We start from the raw sequence: 17,580 nt of genomic DNA, 5'->3' as shown, positions 1-17,580 counted from the left end.
TGCTTTGTGACCACCTAGAGGGGTGGGATAGGGAGGGTGGGAGGGAGACGCAAGGGGGAAGAGATATGGAGACATATGTATATGTAAAACTGATTCACTTTGTTATACAGCAGAAACTAACACCATTGTAAAGCAATTATACTCCAATAAAGATGTTTTAAAAAACTAAAAAAAAAAGAATAGAGAGCTATGATGTGAAAATGTGAAAGAAAGAAAGGAAGAAAGAGAGAGGAAGGAAGAAAGGGAGGGAGGGAGAAGGGAGGGAAAGAAAGGAAAGGAGAGAGCGGAAGAAAGAAAGAGAAAGAGAGAAAGAAAGAAGGAGAGAAGAAAGAAAGAAAGGAAGGAAGGAAGAAAGAAAAGAAAGAGAGAAAGGCAAGCTGACTTTATTTAGAACAAAATGTTGGGGAAGTTCTAGCATAGAACCAGTTTGTCAGAGAAAAAGAAAGAGAGAGGGAGACAGCTAAGACTCCTCCAGAAGTTAGAACAAACCTCAAAGACTGGCCTCAAAAATCTACTCCCATAAAGAGGCCCAAATTTAACTGGATCAGATGGTGAGGCACTGTATACCCCAGGCATGGTTGAAAACAATAGAGCAGTCAGCCAGTAGTCAGTGGAGCCTAACATCTGAGTGTGATGCCAACAGAGACAGAAGGTTTAAGAGAGAGTTCAGGGGGGCTTCCCTAGTGGCGCAGTGGTTGGGAGTCCGCCTGCCGATCCGGGGGACGTGGGTTCGTGCCCCGGTCCAGGAGGGTCCCGCATGCCGCGGAGCAGCTGGGCCCGTGGGCCGTGGCCGCTGGGCCTGCGCGTCCAGAGCCTGTGCTCCGCGACGGGAGAGGCCACAGCAGTGAGAGGCCCACTTACCGCAAAAAAAAAAAAGAAGAATCTGCCTGCCAATGCAGAGGACACGGGTTCGATCTGCGGTCCAGGAAGATCCCACATGCCACGGAGCAACTAAGCCCGTGTGCCACAGCTACTGAGCCTGCGCTCTAGACCCCATGAGCCACAACTACTGAGCCCGCGTGCCACAACTACTGAAGCCCGTGCGCCTAGAGCCCATGCTCCGCAACAAGAGAAGCCACTGCAATGAGAAGCCCATGCACCACAACAAAGAGTAACCCCCACTCACCCCAACTAGAGAAAGTCCACACGCAGCAACGAAGACCCAACGCAGCCAAAAATAAATAAATAAATTTATTTTTTTTAAAAAAAGAAAGGAAGGAAGAAAATAAGAAGACAACCTACAGAATGGGAGCAAATATTTACAAATCATATACCTGACAAGGGTCTAGTGTCCAGAATCTATATGTGTACGCACATGTGCGCCCACACACACACACACACACACACACACTTTATCAATAAAAAAAGACAAATAATTAAAACTGGGCAGAGCGTTGAATAGACATTTCTCCTAAGAAGATGTCAGATGGCCAATGAGCATATTAAAAGATGCTCAACATATTAGTCATTAGAGAAATGCAAATCAAAACCACAAAGAGATACGATTTCACGTTCACTAGGATGCTAAAATCAACAAGACAGACTAACACATGTCGGTGAGCATGTAGAGAAATGGGAACCGTCATACACTGCTGGTGGAAATGTAAAATGCTGCAGCCATCGTACTATTTCTGTAGATTAATGATTGCCTAGGGCTGGAGAGTGTTGGGGAGAAATTTGGAGTGATTGCTAATGGGTGTACGGTTTCTTTTTGGAGATGCTAAAAAATGTTCTAAAATTCAATGTGGTAATGGTTACACAACTCTGTGAAAATAGTAAAAACCACTGAATTGCACACTTTAAATGGGTGGATTGTATGTCTGTGCATTATATTTTAATAAAGCTATTATATTTTAAAAAAAAAGAAGAGAGGAAGAGACGCGGCATAGAGAGAAAAAGGAAGGAAAGATCAGGGTCTTTTTGCTCTTCATCACTTCTTACATTTTCCTACAGGATCTAGAATTAGGAGTATTTTCTGCCCCAAGCCACGAAGACCTCCGATTCCACACTGGAATTCCTGGCTGTGGTCCATAAGTGGTCCATGTCTACAAGAGGGAAGAAGTGTCAGCGTGAGAGTTAAACCCAAATGACCTGGCTGCTGGCCCTCCGAGCTGAGCGTCCGTGGCCCAGCAGGAGGCTCTGGACTGGCAGGTCAGGTCACTGCAGGAACAATTTATAGCCAAAAAGAATGCGGACAGATTTAGACTTGACCATAAGCCTGAGCAGATGCCTGAATTCTCACCCTTAGGGTAGCTAATTAGAAAGCAGGATGAGAAAAAGGCAACTGATTACTGAATGCGGCTTTTTCCGCGTCCACAAATCTTTTGTAAAGCCCAAAGCTGAAAACACAGAGTACCCCCGGGGACTGGAGGGCCTGAAATTTCATGCACTGCCTTGACACCTTTGGGCATCACGGGGCCCCAGAGGCCCAACCATGAAGCAGACCCTGCCCGTTCCCAGGCCAGGACCCATGGACCTGGGATCCAGCAGAACTGGGAGGAAAAACTTTGAATTGGATGTCAGATGAGAGTTTTAAATCAACTTGACAGGGTGTTTAATACCCGAACATAATCAAAAATCTATGGTGGGATCTGCTCCCAGGGGCTGCCTGGCACGTCTCTACGTGTGTTTGGTTGAGGGGGGAAGACGTACCGAAGAGGGAGCCCTTGTTATCCACACCTTCCCCCATCTGACCCGTACCTGCCGAAGGCTTGGACCCCGGGATGGGGGGATTGGTCCTGTGCATTTCCCCCTAGGATGGGCCCAAAGTCCCAGCTCTGCTGGAAGCATTGCTGGCGGCCTCCCCCATGCCAGGCTCGTCAAAGCTGCTGGCCGGGCCGCGGCAGGAGAAGCACGGGAAGGAGGAGAAGCTCTGAGTGGGAAGAGACACCGCCCCACCAGGCAACTTGGAGAGAAGAGGAGAGAACAACAGGTCCCCCTCCCTCCGGCTCCCCCTCCCACATTTCCTCCCCACGTACAGCAGATTGTCTTTTTGTCTGTGGCCCCTCCTCTACCAGGTGGAGATGCAAATGGGAAAAAGGGAGGGAGGACTAGATTGTTTTACATAACGACAGAGGATGAAGCCAGAAGATTTAGGGAAACGAGGACCTGTTGCTTTGAGAGGCCTTCCGAGAATGGGGCACAGATTAAGGCAGCCCCGGGGCAGGGAGGGAGAGCTTCTCTGGGAAGCAGGGGCCGGGGAGGGGGTGGGGGGGGAACCTCCTGGCCCACACGGGGGAACCCCTGTCTCAGAGCAGAGCCAACAGGTGTAGGGTTTCTTTAAGGATGTTCCCGGGCTTCCCTGGTGGCGCGGTGGTTAAGACTCCACCTGCCAATGCAGGGCACACGGGTTCGAGTCCTGGTCCGGGAGGATCCCACATGCCGCGGAGCAACTAGGCCCAAACGCAACAGCGAAGACCCAACGCAGCCAAAAATAAATGAATAAATAAACGAATAAATTTATTTCTAAAAAAAGAATGTTCTCATTTTTCTCATCTCAAGTATAAAAAGGAGAAAGAATTACAAAGCAGAGCCTTCCCGGTCGTCTGGGTTCTGATTCCAGGGAAGCAGGACTCTAAACCCCAGGGCCCCTCAGGCTGCAGCATCCTCCCGGGAGGTAGAGAGCCTGGGCCAGCCCAGCTCTGCCGATAAACGCCATGCGGTGCACCTAACACACCTCTGAGACTCGGTTTCCTCGGCTTGACACTCACTCCTTCCTTCCAGCCTGAGGGGCACAGCTTCTGGACTGGGGGCGGCGCCCTTCGTCCCCCTCTCCCTGCCCCATAGATCTCATTCCCTCTTCCAGCTCGATCTCCTCCATACTCACTGCCCCACTGCCCTTGACCCTGGGGCTGCTCGGTCTGCCCTCTGACGCTCCTCCCCCCGCCGCGTTCCCCCACCCCGGCCTTACAGGTCCCCTGCCCCCGCCCCCGGGGAAAACCGAGGACCTACGTCAGTCTGCTGAAGTCCGCCACTTCCTAGGTGACATTGACCTCCCCGCATGGCAGGGTTCTCGTTCCTGCTCCCAGCTAAAGCTGGAGAAGCCATCTTCCTGCTCCTGGTATCTGTGCCAACGCCTACGCTGTCTTGCTTTAGTGACACAGGGCCACACTTATTACAGAGGCCTTGGCGGCGACACGGTGGTGCCCCAGCCACCTCCTGTTCCAAGTGAGGCCAGAGAGAGAAAGTGGGCCCCAGGTTACACACCGTCCGTGACCAGACGGGGTGTAAACCCATGTGTCCGGGTGCCAGCGGTCTTTCCACCAAATCTCTGGAATTTCTAAGCCTCCAAGACTCGTCTTTGCAATTTGAACTCTACTTGGGACATGGCTGGCCGTTGAGGCTTGCACCCGCGGTCAGCGGAAGGAAGCTGTCGTCAACTTGCCCCCTCCAGCCCACTTTGCCTGGGGCTACAATGGCTACAAAGCCATTTGTTCGCTGCGCCTGGCAGGTTAGGCTCCCTTGGTGTTCATTTCCTGCTCCGAGAGGCAGTGAGTCATCTCCCTCCCGCTTCTCCTCCTTTAACTATTGCTCTGAGACCAGAGTCTGCAGGAGGAGAGGTCACATGGAATCCTTTATTTAGTACAGAAGTTCTCAGCTTGGGGGCGGGGAGCACCCAGCAGGGATAGCTAGAAACAGCCTCGCTAGTTCTGAGAACACACACCCGGGGCCAAGAAACTCAGTGCAGCTGGGAATTCCTGGAGTTCTCAGAGATCCACGGACGTTCAGGACCCTGGAGCACTCATTTTGTTGCTGGCTAAAAGACGACTTGGAGTTGAGGTCAATTTAGCAACCTGGGGTGCAGACCATTGGGAAAAGCCAGACAGCCCAGGAAAGCATCCCGGCTTAAGCGGCTTAATGCTGTGTTTCTTTGAAAGGCGTGCTGTCTGCTGTGTGTCCACCAGGTGGCACAGCGCACCTTAGCTGTCAGCTCCCACGGGCAGCCCGGTGTTCACTGCTAACCTCACCGAGACTGGAAATGCCCACAGGTACAAGGCTAGAGCTTGACCAATAATGTGCTCCGACTACCTAAGTTCAGCCAGATTTAACAGAAAAATGAAACGGTGGCTTTGGCAAGAAGGAAGCTATATTTGTTTCTATGTGAAAAGCACCCTGGGCTGGTGTAGGAGCTCCGCGAAAGTGTGTGTCCAGGAGGCAGACTCCTTCCTCTTCAACACAGACCCCTAGGATATGGCCCTCAGCCTCCTACTCCAAAGTGACTGCTAGAGCTCCAGCCATCACATCTGAGTACTATGCTAGAGGAGGGGAGAGAAATGCATGGCCCCATGCTCTAAGGAGCTTTCCCAGAATTCAGAGACATCATGTAGTTCTACTTACAATTCATTGGCCAGATAGGGAGGCTGGAGACTGGAATCTTTTACCTAAGCATCACTACCCCCATATAATTTCAGGGTTCAGTCTGGAAAAAAGAATGTGAGAATGGAGAGCTGAAAGCAGCTAGCAACCTCGGCCACATATTAACATAGGACGCTGAAAATTCCTTTATGCCAACACAGCATACTTTCCAACCCCTGGAAACCGGGACCCCGAGGCCTCCCTCACTGCCTGCCCTTTATTGATATGATTCACGAATGTGTGTCCCATGTCCAGGTTCTTCTCCTAAACTCCAGGATCTGCATGTTTACCTACATGTCCTACAAGAATCCAAGCCAGCTCCCCACCTGCCCATCCAGTCCCCGTCCGCCTGCTCTTCCCTTCCGTGCTCCCAGCTCCAGGGCTCCATCCTCAAGCCCCCCACCTAAGCCAAGAACCGGGAAGCCATCCTGGACACCCTGCTTCCCCTACACAAACACCGTGTCCATCTCTTTACCCTTAGCCCTCATCTTCTTAACGTTCCTGGGCCACACTACAGAGACGGGGCGCAGAGGCCGCCAGCCCGGATGCACGCGAGCTTAGTAGGAAAGACCAGATCCCTGAGGAAATAACTGGAAGCCTTGGTGGGACTGCAGAGAACCCCCTCCCGGCGTGCTGGGGTGCGGCAGGGGTGGAGAGGGTCTGGCAGAGACCGGGGTCTAACTGAGGCGCAGAGCGGCCCAGGCAGGGAGGGAAGGGCTCAGGCAGGGTGGCGGCTTGAGGCGAGGCCCAGAGAAGGGAATCGTCGTGTTCTGCGCCGGGAACGGCAAATTCCTCTGTGGCTGGAGCGGGAGAAGGCGGGAGTTGCCACCCACGGTTCCGAGGGCCCTTGAGATTTCCCTGGGGCTGATGGGCCCTCGGCAGTGCTCTCTGCAGGGCAGGACGCTCTCTGCAGGGCAGGACGATGGCTCCGTAGATTGTACAAGATGACAGCCAGGAGGGTGGGTTCGAGGGGAGCAAACGTAGAGGCAGAGAGACGATTTACCACTCAAAGTATTCATGCCAGAGACAGAAGATGCCAAATCAGGCGGGGGCGGGAGGGTTAGAAGGAGAGGCAGGTTCCAGAACAATCCAGGAAGTTAAGCACCGGGCATGGTGATGGGAGGTAGAGAAGGAAGGAAAGGGAGCCGCTCTCGGGGCTTCCAGCCTGGCTGCGGAGATGTGCCAGCACCCCCCAACCCCGCCGAGCGGGACCCCAGGGTCAGGGGAGGGCAGGGAGGAGGAGGGCCTGTTGTGGACGAATGGGGAAGGGGACGTCGGGCCAAGAGCACACACAGAGCTGGACCCCTGGGTGGAGAAAGGCCAGCGGGGGAGGGCGGTGGGGAGGTGGACGGGCAGGGGTGCAGGGCAGCTGAGAAGCTGGACGGGAGCCTGGGGGAGAACTCATTCCAGACGGTGGGGGCCAGGTGGGAGAGAGGGCTTGGAAAGCTGAGCCAAAGTGAGACACTGAGGCTGCAAAAATGAGAGACGGAGAGACAGAGACAGAGAGAGACCCAGAGAGAGAGAAACCACAGAGAGACAGACAGACAGACACACAGACAGACAGAGCCTCTCACTTCAGCTCCTCGTGACCACTCATATCTGTCGTTCTGAACTACTCAGGACTTTTTTGGTTGCAAGTGATAAAAACCCAGCCTGAATAAGGTTGAGGAAAAGGAGACAGGCTTTGAAAACCATCCGGGTGGCGCCCCGAGCGAAGGCGGGTTAAAGGACCAGAGCCTGGAGAAGGACAGATCCCCTCAGACCCGGGACCCGCCCGCCGCCAGAGGTCAACGCCCGAGCCTCTGCGGGGAGCCCATCCTCCCAGCGGGAGCTCTCCACGTGCGGGGCTCGCGGGAGAGACAGAGACAGAGAGAGACCCAGAGAGAGAGAAACCACAGAGAGACAGACAGACAGACACACAGACAGACAGAGCCTCTCACTTCAGCTCCTCGTGACCACTCATATCTGTCGTTCTGAACTACTCAGGACTTTTTTGGTTGCAAGTGATAAAAACCCAGCCTGAATAAGGTTGAGGAAAAGGAGACAGGCTTTGAAAACCATCCGGGTGGCGCCCCCAGCGAAGGCGGGTTAAAGGACCAGAGCCTGGAGAAGGACAGATCCCCTCAGACCCGGGACCCGCCCGCCGCCAGAGGTCAACGCCCGAGCCTCTGCGGGGAGCCCATCCTCCCAGCGGGAGCTCTCCACGTGCGGGGCTCGCGCGGCCCCCAGACTGACAGGAGGTGATGCTGTCCCCAGGGCCAGTTTACAAACTCCCCGGAAGGACATCTGTTGGCCGGAATCCATGGACCGTGAGGCGGTGGGCAGGATCTGTAAGGCACCTGCGCCCACACGCAACCTTACAGTTGGGGTAGAAAAGGGCAGTGCCCGGAACGATGTGCCAGACACCAGGGACAAGAAGGGCAATGGCGGCCCTAAGTCAGATGGCCCCAAGCAGAAGCCCCCCCCCACCCCGCAACAGATGCTCCTCTCTCCCATCTCTGCCTTCCTCCCTTTCCCTCTCCCTCTCCCTCTCTCTCTCTCTCTCTCTCTCTCTCTCACTGTCTTCCTCTCTTCTCCCCTCTCCTCCTCCCCCTCCCCTCCCTCCCTGCCCCAGGCTGGGAGCCTCTCTGCTTCTCCCAATCTGCCTTCACTCCCTGTCTGCTTTTCCAGCTCTGTTTTCCTCTAGACTTTGAGGCCCTCGCACACTTACATTTTTGTTCCACCATGACATTTAAGATCCCCATGGTTACCTATGCCCAGAGCTAAACAAAACTCTAATCTAGACGGGGTCTGGCCAGTGCCGAGTGTGGCAGGGCCGTTACCTCCGGCTCCGGGCACTGCATTTCTCCTGAGACTGCCAAAGACAGCACTAGCTTTCTTGGCCGACTTGTCACAGCTGAGTCACACTGAGTTGTTTGTTTCCATAAAACATGTTTTAAAGGTTATAAGAGTAATCGTGTGCTCATTGGAGAAAAATGTGAAAACACAGAAAAAAAAATCACCTATAATGCTTCATTTTGATACATTTCTCTTCAGTCTTCTACTTATGCAGATTTTAAAACATTTTTAAACGAATGTTGACTTAGTTTGTGAAAGCTACAGCTTTTGCGTAACGTTTTATCAAGAGCCTTTTGCATATCATTCAAAGTCCTGTGAAAATACTTCAATGTGTTACTGATATTCCTTTCATGGTTACTAATCCAATAGCTGACAGTTGCTACTCTCCGTCAAATGTTTTTGCGGATTATTTTATTTAACAACCTACCAAGTAGCTTCCCCGGGAAGTAGGTACCCTTATTTTCCCTATTTTACAAAAGAGGAAACTGAGGCTTAGAAAGGTTAAATAATTTGCCACGGTCACATAGCCAGCAAGTGGCCGGTTGCAGTTTCAAACACAAGACAGCCTGATATACAGTGTTCCCTCCACGTCACCTCCCATCTAGACACTGTGCCCCACAGGCGTGCCCGGATGATGTCTGTATGTAGTAGGAAGGTGTCATCATCTCCACCTGGGCCGAGCTGTGATGGAGGACAGGACAGCAGTGGAGGATGCTTCCCATGAGTAGGGACATCCTATATGTGTTTGACATGTGACCTGGAAATCTTTAAATCATGAAGTTGCCATGTGGATCCAATGGTTGAAGTGTGGCTACACCACGTGGGCTGGGGGCACAGGGATGGACAGCCCTTCCCAGCACAGAGTCACAGAGTAATTCGGAAAACCAGAATTTGAATGAAACCTCCTCAACTTTTAAAGGCTGTATATGAAAACTCCACTACAAGCATCATACCTAAAGGAGAAACTTTAGAAACATTCCCGTTAACATTGGCAACAAGATAAGGATGCGTGTTAGCACTGCTATTATGTGACAAAGAACCAGAGGTCCTGGCCAATGTTATAAAACAAGAAAAAGAAATAAAGGTGTGGGAGCTGGCAGGAAAGAGCTACAAGTGTTGTTATTTGTGATCAATATGATAATCTACATAGAAATCTGAACAAAGTATTAGAACTGAAAAGAAGGTTATTGGATGAATGTAAGATCAACTTACAAAGATCAATAACACTTTCTCTATACCACAATAACCACCTAGAATACATTACAAGATAGGGTACCATTCATAATAGCAACAAAAGCTATAAAATATCTTTAAATATGACAAAAAACACATCACTCTCAACAGAGGAAAATTTTACCTTCTATTAAATGAAATAAAATATCTAAATAAATGGGACAGGGACTTCCCTGGTGGCACAGTGGTTAAGAATCCACCTGCCAATGCAGGAGACACAGTTTCGAGCCCTGGTCTGGGAAGATCCCACATGCCACGGAGCAGCTAAGCCCGTGCGCCACAACTACTGAGCCTGTGTGCCACAACTACTGAAGCTCATGTGCCTAGAGCCTGTGCTCTACACCAAGAGAAGCCCGCACACCTCAGAGAAGAGTTGCCCCCACTCACCGCAACTAGAGAAAGCCCACATGCAGCAACGAAGACCCAACGTAACCAAAAATAAATATAATAAATAAATAAATAAATGGGACAATCCATGCTGTTGGATGGGACGACTTAATATAAAATTATCAATTCCAGCCAGGTATTATCACAGTCGTAATCCTAATAAAATTCCAACTGTACTTTTTTAGGAACTCAAACTTATTCTAAAATTTATAAGAAAGAATAAAAGTTCCCAAATTACTAAGGTAATTTTAGAACAGAAGGGCAAAGAGGGATTGATCTTATAAGATATGAAGATACACTCCAAGGCCATAGTAATAAAGCACAGTCTCTACTGTGCAGTGAATATTACTCATCCTTAAGAAGGAAGGAAATTCTGTCACATGCTACAACACAGGTAAACATTGAGGACATTATGCTAAGTGAAATAAGCCAGTCACAAAAAGACAAATACTATAGGATTCCACTTACATGCGGTATGTACAGGAATCGAAATCATAAACACAGAAAGTATAAAGGTGGTTGCCAGGAACTGGGGGGAGAGGATAATGGAGAGTTATTGTTTAATAGGTAGAGTTACAGTTTTATAAGGTGCAAAGAGCTATGGGCCTGGACGGTGGTGATGGTTGCACAACAGTGCAAATGTATTTAATTCGACGGAACTGTACACTTAAAAATGGTTAAGACGGTAAATTTCATGTTGTGTCGTCTACCACAATTTTCAAAAAGAAAAATATGCAAAAAAAACCAAAAAATCTCCCTCTCCTCGTATCCAGGAGGAAATCAAGAAAGAGTTGTTCTGCCAGGGACATCTGGGCGATTCTGTAGAAGTGGTGGATTGGAGGATGACCTTTGTCCATTTGCCAATTACAATGTTTCCGTCACCTGTGAGTGTATGGATTTTGAAAACCATCACTAAGAGAGACTGGTACCAAGGCCTAGGATATCCTGGTCCCACAAGACACTTCATGGAGTTATAACAAGTGAATAGAAGAGGGCCCGAATCTTCTCTTTTTCGGCAGAAAATTTCAACTTTATTTGGCCAATGTGTCCAACTCCAGTATTGTGGTAGAAAAGCCTGAAGGCCTGTCAACATGTGATTCGGCTCAAGCGTCCTTGGCGGTCTTCCAGCCTGGAAACGGAGGGTCCTGGTTCTGCCTGGTGCAGGCCTCAGGCCACCCTGGACATCACAGAGCAATGAGGACCCTGGCTCGGGGAAGGAGGAGCTGCCAGGCCTGTCCTGGGCCCAGGCACACCCTCCAGTTTTGGGGGGCCCCTGTGACAGAGGCCCGAAGTCTCCGTGTAACCAAAAGGTGCCGGAGCCACGCTTGGCCACGGCAACAACGCACGAGGTGAGGGACCCGTCCAGCCCGGCGTGGTTCCGCCCCACACAGGGGACAGGAGTCTCCAGGGAGGCCAGGCCGAGGTGGAACAGACACCCTGACATCCAAAAATGTCTAAAAATCCCGCAGATGGAATTTTTTTTAAGTGATAGTATAAACCTAACAGGAATGAGACATTGTCAGCATGAGATATGGAATCTTCTTTTAGTCTTTATGTCTTACACTGTTTCACTAGAAAACTTTGCATGCTAGCTACGTTACAATATCTCTGTGAGAGATCAGAGGAAGCCCGCTTCTCAATTCCCCTGCGAGGACAGGAATATTGAAATCCATTGTCATCACTGTCGATCAACTTGGGCAGAAAGAAGGGGTGCAGCTAGCCTCCCTGGAGAAAAGCAGTGATGTGTTTATACCCACTGAGTGTCCTGCAGCCTCACCTCTTTTCGCCTGCCTCTCCTAAGTGGGGAGAGTGGAGACAGGTGGGGTCCTGGGTGCTGTGCAGGGAGACCACTTCCACGGAGAGGCTGAATTCCACTGAGGGTGGGATCCAATTATTACTCAATGTGTGCTTTATTGGAAAATAAAGGGATTTGGTTAAGAAAATCCATTCTGACTATTGTCTCTCTTAGAAAGTAGAACCTTTTACGGTTTTATAAACAGAAGCCCAGTTGAGCCTAATTTGGGTCTACGAAGAAGGAAACCTCCCCTGAGAGTGGTTCCAGAAAGGTGAGATTTGGACTCTGGTAGTTTCCTAGGACTGCCATAACAAAGGACCACACACTGGCTAGTTATACAACAGAATTTTCTTTTCTTACATTCTGGAGGCTAGAAGTCCGAGATCAAGGTATTGGCAGAGTTGGTGTGTGTGTGTGTGTGTGTGTCTGGGTCCTAATCTCCTCTTCTTATAAGGACACCGGTTATATGGGATTAGGGCCCACCCATATGACCTCACTTTATCCTAATAACCTGTTTAAAGGCTCTATCTCCAAATACAGTCACATTCTGAGGTACTAGGGGTTAGGCCTTCAGCGTATTCATTTGTGGGGGAGAGGTGTCATAATTCAGCCCATAATAAGAGCTTAAGAAATGCGGCAGAATCTTGAACAGCTCTTGTGGAGCATTTCTTAGAGAAAAGGCAGTGATTAAACCACTCCGAGCAATGTCAGGCCCCACTGAAACTAGAGAGCTTAAGCATGTAGAAGGACAAATCAGCAGAATGCAGGGATCACACAGCCGGAAGCAGTGTGGTCCGGAGGGCATGAGTGAGACCCAGGCACACTTGCAAAACCCTCAGAGCCCGCAATCCGCTTCCAGGGATTTCTTAGGAGATCGTCAGAAAAGTTCCCAAAGATATTTACCCAAGACCTTTTACTACAGCCCTCTACAGAATATCAAAAATTAGATACCAACTGAGGATCGGTTGGCTAAATTACAGTAGACCTAATTAAATAACAATATGTGAATATTAAAATAGCTAAAATTAATAATAGAGATCTACATTTAATCTGACAATAGTCAGAATGGATTTTCTAAACAAAATCACAGGAATGATGTCCACAGCTGTCAAGTGAATAGCGAGTTACAAAATGCAATCCCTTTTATGTAAAAACTGTACTATCAACATTTGTGTTACACAAACGGATACCTATGAGGACATTCACTACTGTGCAGGCAATGGTTATCTCTGGATGGTGGACTTTAGAGTGATTTTTTTCTTTATTCTTTATGATTTATGTTTCATCTGAATTTTCACAAAATATGTGAGTTATATTTATGATCAGAAGAAAACCAAGAGGCATCCCCAGGGCATGACCACCAAGGAGCACCATAGATGCTCTCACCTTGTGAATTAACCACATTCTAGAGTCTTGTTGTCTGCTTTGCCAGCTTAGAAACTCCACTTAGACCCTGCACCAACGAAGACTATATTCTGCTGTAAATAGTAGAACGTCCAACCAACTTTGGCTTAAACAGATAGCGGCTTATTTTTCTAACAGTCTCTGGAGGAAAGCAATTCAGGGCCCATGCAGCTGCTCGTGGATGTCATCAAGGAGCCAGAGGCCCCTCTATCTTCTTTCTCTGACATCCTTGGGTGTGACTTTTGTCCTTGTTGTCATAAAATGGCTGCTGTACTTCCAGACATCACAGCCATGTTCTAGCAGATAAAAGTGGAAAGGGCAAAAACACTTCCTCCTAGTAAGGCTTTCCTTTCGTTATCCAGAAAACGAACACACTCCGAGGGACTTCCATCTACGTTGCATTGGCCAGAACTGTGGCACATGGTTACCTTTAGCTGCAAGGGAATCAGGGGAAGTAAGAATTTTTAGGTGGGCACATGAGATTCTATTAATAAGGAAGAATGGAAAATAGATAGGAAGGCAACTGTCCCTGATACACAGTACCCGTGGGTGACGTGAGCAGGGAACAGCTGATATTTCCCAACTTACAACAGACTAAGATATTAACCAGACACCAATGTACCCATTCTCAGAGCAGGGGATCCATTCCAGTGACCAGAATTCTCATGTTTCCCACCAGCACATTCTCCTTCCCAGTATCAGGGAACCAGGAAGTGAAATTATTCATCTAAACACTGCTTGATGAACATGGAATCAGATCAAAGGCAGGTGGCTATTACTGGAGGAAGTTTCACCCAAGCAGATCGGCTCTCCCGTGACCTGATTGCTCATAGCACTCAGATTCAATGTCCGGTCTCCCGACTGTACTGGACAGATGCTGTCAGCTTTCATCTCTCTGATTCCCCATTTTGCATCTATGCCCAGATCCCCTTTTCTCCTGTCATATTATTTCTATAGCTCTGTGAATGCCATCTCTTTGGTTTGTGTTTGACCCAGAAGCACTCTTACCATTGGTCTGAAAAATGGTCTCTTACCATTTGTGTTGATTTTATTGATCCAGCCCTCAGAGTCTTGAGGGGCCCCCCCACTTCCTCCCCACAGGGGTAACCCAAGGTTGAAGCTCTGCGGGCTAATGAGGTCAGTGACTTTGGGCCACTGGTGAGGGCTGTGGTGTCATTTGTTGTCAGGATCTCAAAATTACGTCCTATAAGGAGTTACCGAAGTATTGGGCGTTGTTTTGCCTGGAGAAGAAGAGGTTGAGGGGACTAAGGCATCTGCATAATATATCTGAGTCACTGTCAGGAGGTTGGTGAAAGAACAACTAGAACCAGTGAAACAAACAAACAAAACACCGAAACAAAAAAAATTTTTTTTAATTTTTAATAAAATCTAGCCATCTTGCTATTTGTTAGCCGATGTGGTTAACAATATTTGTTAGCCACACGTCTCCATGTCTGAGAGTCCATTTCTGCTTTGCAGATAGGTTCATTTGTGCCGTATTTTAGATTCCACATATAAGTGATATCATATGGTATTGGTCTTTCCCTTTCTGACTTATTTCACTTAGTATGATCATCTCTAGTTGTATCCATGTGGCTGCAAATGGCATTATTTAGTTCTTTTTTATGGCTGAGTAGTATCCCATTGTATATATGCAGGGAACTATATTTAATATCCTGCGATAAACCATAACGGAAAAGAATGTAAAAAAAGAACATCTGTATGTGTATAACCGAGTCACTTTGCTGTACAGCAGAGACGGGCACAACATTGTAAATCGACTATACTTCAATGAAAAAACAAATAAAAATATTTGTTAGGAGTTAAAACAACACTTAATCAAAATAAAATTATATATCATACAAAGAAAAGAAAAGAAATAGAACCGATGGATGGAATTTGCAAGAAGACACGTTTAGCCTAATAATAGACATTGTCCAATAAAGGAGAACATGCTCCGTTCTTGGTCAGAGGTCCATCCATCTGGGATACAGTGGAGGAGATTTTCATTTTGTATGGATATAATGGAATATTCCAAGAGTAAGGAATTTATATTTAACACTAGCCCCGATTCTTTCCCACAGTTTTTCATTTCTATAACCTTTTTCTTATTTCCTTCATTTCTCTGATATATTTAGTTATCTCCTTTAGAAATGTCTTTCCTGCTACGGCCTCAACACTACGTCCTCTAGGTGATCCCAGGTCCTTCCCCCAATCCTGGCCTGAGTCTGAAAGTGTGAGAACCCCCTTTCCTGATATTACAGCTGAGGCAATGTTGGGATGCACTACGGGAATTGTTATGAGATAATAATTCAAAGGAAAATGCAAAGGCAGCAAGCTATCATGTTTACGGAGTAAAGAACTGAGATATTTGCTCAGATATTGGAGCTCACCAAATCTTCCTGTGCCGGTTCTTCAGTGTTTCTCTGGGAGCTGGGCACGGACACTCAGCCTAGAGCCTGAGCTTCCTGTCTTGGCAACAATTTTATAAACAGCTCTACTCTGTATTGAATCCCTTTCGGACTGGAATAGCTGGGGCTGCTCCTTTTGCCTGCAACTTAAGTCTGCCCAATACCCCTGTTGGAGAAAGGAAGAGAGGGAAAGCAGACTAGACAGATCTAGTTCCCAGAGGAAGAGGAGAAATCGAAGGGAGGAAGACCAGAAGCGGAAGAAGAATGCGTTAAGATACACAGAAATGGGAATATACATGCAGTGACAGATACAAGTGCCCAAAGGATCCAAAAACACCATCCACTAGAGTCCCAAGAAGATGTTCCAAATAAGAGTAAGAGGAAGTCCATGTGGCATCTGGCCTTGGATTGCTAGGGACAATGACATGAGGTTGAGAGATGACTGGCTGATGATGTGGAATTGAGAGGCCGACTTGCTGTGAGGTTGGTTCACAGTTGGTAGGAGTTAGTAGAAAATGAAGAGGAGACTGATGAGAACGGTAGGGGATAGTGAGGGACAGACTGGGTAATTATGAGATCTGGAGAACAAACAGCTAACTCTACCCGACCAGGCGACCTCAGGTCGCAAGCGTTCAATGTGTGATGTCCAGTAGAGTTAAAGCTCCTGGAAAAGCTCCTCAAATCCTTTCAAAATGATGCATAAAGGCAAAGGGCACATTAATCAGGCATAAGACCATGTCAGCAAGCTAGGAGACGCCTCCCATGTTCACTGTGAAGCAGCTGCCAATGTTCTAAAGACATAGAACGCTGTCCAGAAATGATGGATTGGAATGGGGTTGTTGTTATTGCTATTACTGTTGTTAAAACAGACTGATGAGAGCTAGGCCTTGGCGAGAACAAAGGAGAGATGGTTATAACAATTCTATTTATAAGTCAGAAAAGTTCTTTGGGATATTTCTAGACTGCTGAGAATTTGGCAGACACCCCCATGCACGAGCCAGGACACTGAACTATGTACATCCAATTAATTAAATAACCAATGCATCCACCTGGATTGGTGGATGTGACTGATTTACTCTGAGCTGCCACGTGAGTGCCTGTAAGCCGTGGATAATGGCCCCAGACAGACAGAGAAAATGTAGAGCTCTTGGCTCCTATTCTGACTCCTTGCTTCCTTCTCTGCATGTGTGAGGGTTTCAGGCTTTTAAAAAGAAGCTCAATTATAGGAATTCAATGGTCAGAATAGGGAGCACAGAGCAGTTCTTTCTGGCTTCCCACCCACTGGGCCCAGAGATAGAAGGCTTCTCTTTGACAGCTTTTCAGGTTAAGGGCCTCCTAAAGGATGGCAGGGAATTAGGCCCCAGCCTTGTGCAAGGGCCACGTGACGATTAGCCCAGAGGAGACCTCCAAGGGCACAGTGGAAACTCAGGAGGAGTCCGGAGCTGACTGGAGGGCACTTGTCTCTGAGGCCCTGGCTGAGTCATAAGGCACATGCTTCTTGCTTGATGCGGAGATGGGAAGAGCTTAAATCTTCTGACTCCCTTCTTCGGGAGACATATTCCTTTCTCTTTTTCCAGGAAACCCTCCTATTATACGTTTATTTAGCCTAAGACCCTTGTACTGAGTTGAATAATGTCCCCCAAAAGTCCATGTCCACCCTGTACCTGGGAATGTGGCTTTATTAGAAATAGGGTCTTTGCAGAGGTAATCAAGGTAAAATGAGGTCATATTGGATGAGGTGGGCCCTAATCCAATGACTGGTGACCTCAGGAGAAGAGACACAGACACAGACAGAGAGAACATCGTGTGAAGACAGAGACAGAGACAGGAACTATGCAGCCACAAGCCAAAGACTGCTGGTAACCACCACAGCTAGGAGAGGCAAGAATTCTTCCTTAGAACCTTCAGAGGACGTGTGGCCTGGAGAGGACCTTTCTGACACACAGGATACAGTGATTGGTTAGCATTTCACTAATACCACCAGGTACATAGCTACATTTAAAATTTCCTAATAATTTCAATTAATAAAAAGGATAGGAGACGAATGTTAACGGCCCGTATTTTTTTTAACATCCCCAGATCTCCACAGAAAAAGAGAACAGAACTGGAATAACAAAACCAAAACTTCATGGACAACATCTACAGCAAAAACGGTGA

The 17,580-nt window shown here is 48.2% G+C and overlaps 1 long non-coding RNA gene across 1 annotated transcript; it reads right to left on the bottom strand.

The window, feature by feature from the left end:
* Nucleotides 1-1,598: 1,598 nt before the first annotated feature.
* On the bottom strand, nucleotides 1,599-8,181 carry LOC114486262 (uncharacterized). Its single transcript, XR_003679687.2, has 3 exons — nucleotides 8,066-8,181; nucleotides 5,338-5,419; nucleotides 1,599-2,045 (listed from the first exon to the last, which is right to left on the bottom strand). It is a non-coding gene; the product is annotated as an uncharacterized lncRNA (long non-coding RNA).
* Between the last annotated feature and the right edge of the window lie 9,399 nt (nucleotides 8,182-17,580).

This window comes from Physeter macrocephalus, chromosome 5 (assembly GCF_002837175.3).
Source record: "Physeter macrocephalus isolate SW-GA chromosome 5, ASM283717v5, whole genome shotgun sequence".
Lineage (NCBI taxonomy): Eukaryota > Metazoa > Chordata > Mammalia > Artiodactyla > Physeteridae > Physeter > Physeter macrocephalus.
Note: the sequence above shows the minus strand (reverse complement) of the source record. Positions and strands in the feature narration are given on the sequence as shown.